The following is a 9,511-nucleotide window of genomic DNA, read 5'->3' as shown; positions in this document are numbered from 1 at the left end:
TGAGGAAACAGACTCACAAATATTAGACAATAAGAGATTGGAGAAATGTTTCCTGGTCTGACGAGTCTCCATTTCTGCTGTGACATTCTGGGTCAGAGGTTAAACACAAGATTTCACGACTTGTAAAGTGTAACATGCATGCACTTTTTAACATCCTATCAAATATTGTAGATTATGATGTTAGAGCCAGTATTTAATCCTAGAAATGTCGTCATTTGTTGGAAGAAAATGAATGGCACTGACTGAAACATTTCCAACATATATAAAGTTGACTTTATCAGTCTCCTGCATGAGCCTTGATCTACTGCACCAACTCTGAGGAAAAAAGCAAAAACAGACGTACATTACATGTTAATTCTTTCTTTCTTTTTTTTACTTTAACTGAGATTCACTGAGTCTTGTCAAAACAGCCTATGTTTTATGTTTAAATGGCAAGAAAATAAAATCTACAAGAAATAAACCTGTAAAACAGGATAAAACGTGTGTAGCTTCCATGTTGAAAACTGCAGATGACATGGAGGTCTTTTAAATCTTTGTGAAAACCACCAGCATGTGGTTTGGCAAGACCAAGGTGGAAGAAATCCTCATCTGAAGCTTTGCTGAACATAAGGATTTCTCTCAGGTCGTCATGATTTGGTCTTTATCCTAATCAAGTCCTAAATGTTGTGGGCCAAAGATTTGTTTGTTGCTTTATAAATCATGTGTAGAGTTCTGAGGTCAACCAAGTCTTTAAATTTAAGAGTATTTAATAAAAAGTGGATATGATGGTTCTGTTGAAGTGGTTTTATTTATGATCCCTATTACACTTTGTGTGTGTTTTACAGGTTATCGATATATTCATAATTTTTCCAACTATTTATTTATAAGTGACTTATGTATGTATGTATGTATATATATGTATATATTGTACTATTCTTAGTTAGCGTATTGTCTGTCTTGTCTTAATGTTGGTTTAAAATGGAGCACTGTAACAAAAAATAATTTCCCCCAGGGATCAATAAAGTATTCTGATTCTGATTCTGATAATGACCATGATGGTTTGTGATTTATTATCACCGGAAGAAGTTTGTTCTTTCAGATAATTTATTTTAATTCTATGTTATTTATCATCAGACTCCTGAATAGTATGAGTTTTGTTTGCTCAGATTCAGTGTTAATTGATTATAGAAAAACCAAGTCTTCAATTTCTTAGTTTTTTTGTAGTTCATTTAGAAGTTGTTCCAATTTACTTCCACAATAACTTTGTGTCATCTGCAAACAATATGACTTCTGTGTCTTTGAAATTACTTAGCTGAATGTACAATATCAATCCACATTCACTCAGTTAATGATGTATTCATTAATCTGTATGCCTCTTGTATTTCATTGCTCAAATTCAGGACATTGAAAAACACCTTATGTCATAATGCTTTTCAGAAACTCTCAAAGACAACATTACATGGATTATTAGACTCAGTGCTGCTCATTTATTGACTTGATTTTTCATTCCTGCAGCTTAGCTGTTCTGACAGCTCCACTCAGGCTCTGCTGGACACCACTGTGCTCCTGCTGCAAGGCGCCTGGTTTCTGGTACGCTTCCCAGTCATGATCATGGTGGCACTGTGAGCAAGAACCTGGCAACCTCCAGCCACCATGCCCCATCGTAACATTCCTTGACAGATCCCAACACAGCCCTGGTACAAACATACATGGCCATCAGGAGCATCCTACACTTTAAATGAGCTGACTTCAGGTGTTCAGTAAGGGGAAGATTTAATAACATTGCACATTTCATTTCAAGACTCTGTAGTCACAGAGCAGAGAGTAGAAAAGGTGACAATAAAATGTTTTTGGAGCTTTACCAAGTAATCAGCATCAGACTTGTTAACAATTAAAATAAAACCCAACATTTAGAGTCTTAGGAAGATAATCACAGAGGCAAAAACTTTCCACTGTATCGTCTCAGGTTTCTTAAAATGAAGTCTGAGGTAGGGTTGTTATTTGAGGTATTCCTGGAAAAATCTTTTTGTCCATTTGAAAGCTCCAGATTCTTTAGATTATCTGTCTCATACTTTGATTGTGAATATAGAGGATTGTAGCTCAAGTTAACATGGAAAGATACAGGTTTAAAGTCTCTAAAACATTTGGACCCATATGGAAAAGATATATATAAATCTTATAAAGTTTGGATCTGTCTTGTGTGAAACTTGTATGAAAAGCATATAAGAGTGAAAACAGATATAAGATCCCTTGAAAAATTAGATAATGAAACTTGTATGTTTTGGATACTTACTAAAACAATATATGAAAGTAATGAGAAAGTGGCCACTTTCATGAGTAAATCACATATAAGTTTTTACTATTTCTTTTCCATATGGGGATGTTCAGTCTCTGACAGAAGGTTTGGAGACATGTAGAAAGTTCAGTTTGAATGGGTGAAACTAATATTTTATTTACAGTTTCTCACACACAAGGAAGAGAATTTTCTTCATGTACAATATTTTTTACAACAAATACAACAAAATGAAACAAAACACATTTTGATGAATTCATCTCTTAATCTTATATGCAGAATTTCTGATGGTGTTTTCTCTGATATCCCAGTATGTATTTTGGCTATTTTGACTATTTACAGTAGCCGGAGCCTACTGAATTCTAATATTTCTAAAATCCATTGGATATTGAATACCCCCCTCCCACTTTACTGAAAGCGATCAAATCTGAGACTGTTGAGCTACATGAAGACAATAAAAATAATTTTAAAAAAAGTCCTGGGTTGTTTATATTCCATTCAGTGCTGAACTGGTGTTCAAATCAAATTTTATTAGTCAAATACACAGTCATACAAAGTACAACATGCAATGAAATTCCTGTGTCCTGGGGCTGCGGATGTAGCCGCACCAGGAAGAAACCAAAAAGACAAAAAGACAGTGAAAATTCGTACATCAGGGACAAGAGGAAAAAAAGGAACTCTAAAACAGTAACAGTAAAAAAAAAAAGGTCTTGATGGGCTTTCCAGGGACATCGGTATGCAGGGGAGAGACGATGTTTGGGTTTGGTGCCTCCAATTTCACAGACAGTCTAAATGTCTGTCACTCGTCACCAGGTCTGTCAATTTCTTGTTGAAGAGCCGTGAGCTTCTCCAAGATCTTATCCATGTTGTGTTCAATGAGAACAGTCTGAGTACTCACAGCTCTTCCCATTGCTTCGATCATAGTGGACATTTTTGCTGGGTTTTGAACAGCTGTGTCGTATTCGTGATGCCCGTTGCCTGGTGGCATTGACCAGCCAAACATCTGAGGGGAGTCGGGGAGGGTCCATTGAGGTCCAGCCGCAGAATTGCCCACAGCATGAGAATAGTGGGCCTGATTATCTGCACCCATTCTCATTGAATTTACCTGGTGCTGGGTGTACCGCTCCCTGAACGGGGGCTGTCTCTCTCCCTGAAACTGAAGGGGACAAGGGGACTGTCAGTAAAACGAGAATAGTTGTTTTAAATTATTGGCATTACACTTTTTTAAATACAGTCAATTCCCCAGATAATGACAGAATCAGAAACAATTCTGTTTAATAATAGGAGATACTTACATGAAGTGGGACATCCTGATTCACATACTGAGAATGTGAACTCCTCCTAAACTTACTCCGTTTGTTTTGAAACCAAGTTTTTACCTAAAGATAAAAGAAAACAGAAAACATTTAGTCAGTACAATGGACCCAAAATTCAATTTCTTATGTTGTAGTAAGTTGAAAAACACTCACCTGTTTGTAGGTCAGTCCTGTCATCTCTGCCAGCTGTTTAATCTCCCTTGGCTCATAGTAATGTTTCGCATTAAAGTGATGGACAAGAATATTCAACTGTCTCTCTGTGAACACCACCCGGGCCTTTCCTTTAGGTTTCTCTGGAGCAGTGCTGGGATGGTGCAGAGTGGCAGTGATGTTGCCACCCTGGCTTCTTGGGAGAGCAAAATCTTGTTTCTCTTCTGAGACAGCAGAAAAAAAGTTTTTAAAAAGTAAATTGCTGAGTCTGAAACACAAAAGTTTCCCAGAAAAAAAGTGGGATATTTATACATTATTCAGAACCAAGAGTCACTTCTGCCATCAGGACTTACAACACAGAGTGAAAGAGTATTTTTGCAAGTTGTCTTAGAGGTTAGCCAACTCTGTTCATGTAGCTCACCAGGCAACAATGCTGAGTACATACCTGGAGAAAAGTGCATCCCATGTTCCATCTTTGAAGTCCCAGTGATTAAAGCAGGAAAGCTGGAATAAGTATCTCTGATGAAAGGGCTCCAAACCAAGCAGGATAGTGCTGTGTATCCTAAGGCTGATTTAAGAGCAATTCTGGGCTTTTAAGGAGGTTTGTGGGTGTGGGCAGGATTGTGGGGGGTTGAGCTTCTTCTTTTGTGAGTTACTTCACCCTACCAAGTTTCAACCAACTGGCATCATTTACATTTCTTTAAAATGCTGTTTCTGAGGTCTGAAAACAAAGTACAGTTAGAAAGCAGCCGTACAAATGAGCTTTACCAAATCCTTCCACCTCACACTTTATAAAATCTCAAAAATGTAATGCCTAAAATTACTGTTTTACTTTCAATTTAACCTCTTACCCATTACTTTAGTGTCCGTTTTAACTGCTCTTAAATTAGCAAAAAAAAAAAATTCAACACCAAATTCAGTTCGGTGGGTCGTTCAATGGGTCGTTCAATGGGTCATTCAATGGGTCGTTCAATGGGTCGTTCAATGGGTCATTCAATGGGTCGTTCAGTGCGTTGTTCAGTGGGTTTGTTCAGTCAGTGGGTGAGTGAAAGCAAGATTAAGTGGAAAGTGTCTATGTGAGTGGAAAGTTCTTTCCACTCACATAGACACTTTACCCTACTGGTGATGGCCAGAGGGGCCGATGGCGCGATATGGCAGCCTCGCTTCTGTCAGTCTGCCCCAGGGCAGCTGTGGCTACAACCGTAGCTTGCCTCCACCAGTGAGTGAATGAATAGTGGCATTGTAAAGCGCTTTGGGTGCCTTGAAAAGCGCTATATAAATCCAATCTATTATCATTATATGTTTTTCTTCTGCCCAAGTTTGAACCAATTTTGGACTGATTTCTTTTCTATACTGTCAGGGGTTCTTGGAAGTCAGATCTGAGAAGACCCTTTAGTTGCCATATTTGGAGTTCCAAAGATCCCTCTTAATGTAACTCCCCAGCAAACTGAGATCTTAGCTTTTTGTTCCCTTCTTGCTAGATGCTGTATTTTACTTCCATCTGCATTGCAATGGCTTAATACTGTCCGGACATTCTTGTGGAATATCTCAAATCTTTTCCTTAGAACAATGCAATTTACCCACCCTCCGAATAGATTGAAAAGAATTTGAAATGTTCTTTTTTTTTTTTTAAGGTAGGCATAGGATTTACTCCCCCCCCCCCTTCTATTCTTTTTTAATTTAATTTAATTTTTTAAATTGTATTTATATAGTGTTTAATTTTAATTTTTTTAATTTAATTTAATTTAATTTATTTATTGAATATTTTTTCTAATTTACTCACTTTTTTCTTCTTTTTTTCTTTTCTGAATTTTCTGTTCTTGTGTTGTTATGATGTTTTTTGTATTTTAATTTGTGTTTTGTTTAACAAGAAAACGTTAAAATGATTGGGAAAGAAATGTTTGATAAAATATGTCACGTAAGATGTATACAATACAACGTATATAAGTTTGTATAATCTCTTAATAAACAAATTTTAAAAAAAGTTGCTGTCCATGCAAACAATACTGATTTGTAGACTTGTAATTGTTTAACTAACAATCTTGTCAACACAAAGTTCCAATCCAATTTTATTTATGAAGCACTTTAAAATACCCAGCACAGGAACAAAGTGCTGTACAGAAAATAAGTTAAAAACAATAGAATAACAGAAAACAGCAAAAATATAGAAATAAAACACATAATGCATAAAATTAAAACAGCCCTATATATATATATATAACTATATATATGAGTTTTATTCATCTTTCTTAATCATTTATGGTTGTGGTGTGATCTTCTCCTGGTTCCTTGTTTCCCCGTGTGTGTTGCTGTGTCAGTTGTGCTGCCCCACTGTGCAATTTATTATTTTTAAACAATCGTATGAATTTTTGTATTGATGTACTTTTGTTAATTTCATACGTACAGGTGTTCCACACACTAACTCCTGTGATTGTAATGCTGTGATATTTTACATTAGTCTTTACCATTGGCTTGGTTCATCTACTCCCGCTGAGTTTGCTACAGTAATAGTTAATGTTTTATTTTTAGAAGGGTGTCCAGTTTTTACAATTTCTTTAGGTAAACCAGGACCAGCATTAAGAAAAAAAGTCATTAAAACCATTTGCAAATTGTTTTATGTCACTGATCAGTGTATTTTGTGTTTGAAAGTTATTGGGATATTCCAATCTTTTAGTTCCTTTATTTACAATATCATTTAGTACTGTCCACGCTTTTCATATTTTTTTTATCTAAAAGTTTACTGTAGTAATTTATTTTACTCGTTCTCATAATTATTATGAATTTATCTTATACCTTTTATAAGTTTGTTCTTGTATAACAGATTCTTTTTCTTACATGCGTTTGTTAGCCATGTTTTCAGTTTTCTTTGCTTTATTCACCAGGGGATAGCGTTTATTGTAAAGAGTTAATATTATAGATAAGAAGTTTACATATGCCACGTCAACATCTTGAACACAGATCTTTCTCTAGTCTTGGTTGTTACACTGTTCTTTAAGGTAGCCGATTTCTTAAGCCTAAATTATAGTATTTACACAATTTTCATTTCATTTACTCCCTGCTGCTCTCCACCTCTTCTCCCTCTCTTGTCTCTTTCTTCCTGCAAGTCTCTCCATTCCCTCAATCTGGTCCACATCTCATCACTCACTATACTTTTTCTACTCCCTCTCTATCACTTCCTCCATTCCCTTTATCTCTCACTCACAAATGCATGCATCCATACATGCAAGAAAACATAATTTATTAGCTCACCCGGATAAGACCCATGCAAAACAAACTGAAGGTTTTTGTCCGGAAACCCACCATCAAAGTACCCATTGTCTCTGATGTCTGCAAATAAGAATAACCAGAACTCCAGACACTGGCTGTGAAGAAAATGCCACCAGTATTCAATTCTTTCATTGGAAGTACTTCCTCCCTCCAGGTAACTCTCAAAGGTGTCGTAAGGAGCCACGGGCACAAGGAAACACTGAAAGCCTATAACATGGCCATTTTCAGTTCCAAGATCACCTCTGGCAACTCTACACCGCTGCACCGCTTCTACGTAACACCCCCCGATCACTTTCAGATTACTATTTGTTGTGTATGCATTAAGACAGATTATTTTTCTCGACAAACCATCAACACTCTCATTGATTGAGATGCCATATGGTTTAAGTTTGCCGTAGGAGTACAGGTGCCAGATGAAGTTCAGCCCTTTTGAAAAATAGTTCGCCTTCGCCTGAGACGTCTTGTGTGCCTCAATGCCACCCCTCAGGGATCCAGCTCAGTCAACACCAAGTGCACATCCTCTTTCCTCACGCGTAGTCAATGTTCTCTGCATTTAGCATATATCCATCAGTACGCGTGAAGCTACCAGAGTACTGCAACTGGTTGTCAATGAATTCAACCAAGACTTGCAGGTCAGAGTACGCTTTTGTGACGAGTGTGTCCCCTAAGAACTCTCTTCAGATGTCTCTCACTTTTATAAAACTTGTGTGTACTGCCAAGCACTGTTTTAATATATAAATATATTTATATATAAGTTTTATAAAAGTGAGAGTCCAATCTCAAAATTAAAATCTACTTACTTTTTAGCCTTTTTATTAAATACTCTTAAATTTAAAGACTTTGTTGACCTCAGAACTCTACACATAATTTATAAAGCAACAAACAAATCTTTGGCCAAAACATTTAGAACTTGATCAGGATAAAGGCTGAATCGTGATGACCTGAGAGAAATCCTTATGTTCAGCAAAGCTTCAGATGAAGATTTTTTCCATCGTGAGTGATCATGGCTCAAGAGTTGGGTGTTCGTCTTGTAATCGGAAGGTTGCCGGCTCGGACAGTCTCGGTTGTTGTGTCCTTGGGCAACACACTTCACCTACCGCCTACTGGTGATGGACAGAGGGGCCGATGGCGCGATATGGCAGCCATGGCTACAACTGTAGTGAATGAATAGTGGTATTGTAAAGCGCTTTGAGGGGTCCTGAAAAGCACATTATAAATGTAATCCATTATTATTATTCAATCTTGGTCTTGCCAAACCACATGCTGGTGCTTTTCACAAAGATTTAAAAGACTTAAAACTCATCTGCAGTTTTTCAACATGGAAGCTACACACATGTTTTATCCTGTTTAACTGTTTTATTTCTTGTAGATTCTATCTTCTTTCCATTTAAATATAAAACAGAGGCTGTTTTGATAAGACTCAGTGAATCTCAGTTAAAATAAAACAATAAGAAAAACATTAAAATGTAATGTAAATCTTTTTTCCCTTCTTTTCCCCAGAGTTGGTGGGGCAGATGAAGGCTCGAGTAGGAAACTGATAAAGTCAACTTTTTATATATATTGTAAATGTTGCAGTCAGTGCCATCCATTTTCTTCCAACAAGTGATGACTTTTCTATGATTAAATACTGTCTGCATTTTTGTTTTGCTTTCATTGAGTCTCTAACATCATAATTTACAATATTTGAGGATGTTAAAAAGTGAAAGTCATGAAATCTTGTGTTTAACCTCTGACCCAGAATGTCACAGCAGAAATGGAGACTCATCAGACCAGGAAACATTTCTCCAATCTCTTATTGTCTAATATTTGTGAGTCTGTTTCCTCAGTTTGCTGTTCTTAGCTGACAGCTGTTGTAGCCAGTGTGGTCTTCTGCTGCTTCTAGCCCATGTGCTTCAAATTCTGACATGTTGTGCTCTCAGAGATGGTCTTCTGTATAGTTTGCTTTAAATGGGTGGTTATTTTTAGTCTCTGCTGCCTTCCTATCAGCATGAAGTCATCTGGTCTTTCTCCTTTGACCTCTGACATCAAGAAGCTCGTTTCGCTCAGAGAAGTGCTGCTCACTGGATGTATCGCTGAGTTTTACATTCTTTTGTGCAGTTTGCATTAAGTTTATTTAATTTCTTCTCTTTGATTCACCACTCACTCTTTCAAATTGTTTTCTATCTCGGTGAATCACTGAGATTTAAAGAAGGTTCCACACAAGCCCTGATCAAGTCCTAAATGTTGTGGGTCAAAGATTTGTTTGTTGCTTTATAAATTATGTGTAGAGTTCTGAGGTCAGTCAAGCCTTTAAATGTAAGAGTATTTAATAAAAAGGCTAAAAAGTGGGTTTGGTTTATTATCCTAATTCTATGTTATTTATCATCAGTTTATTAATGATATAATTTGCTTGACTCCCAAATAGTATGAGATTTGTTTTGCTCAGATTCAGTGTTAAATCATTATAGAAAAACCAAGTCCTAAATTGATTTTCTAGTTCATTCAGAAGTTGTTCCAAGTTACTTCC

This window comes from Diplotaxodon limnothrissa, linkage group LG9 (genome assembly GCF_057381915.1).
Source record: "Diplotaxodon limnothrissa isolate DT_005_m linkage group LG9, D_limnothrissa_male_GT1.1, whole genome shotgun sequence".
Lineage (NCBI taxonomy): Eukaryota > Metazoa > Chordata > Actinopteri > Cichliformes > Cichlidae > Diplotaxodon > Diplotaxodon limnothrissa.
The sequence above is the reverse complement of the archived record's forward strand: the minus strand, read 5'-3'. Positions refer to the sequence as shown.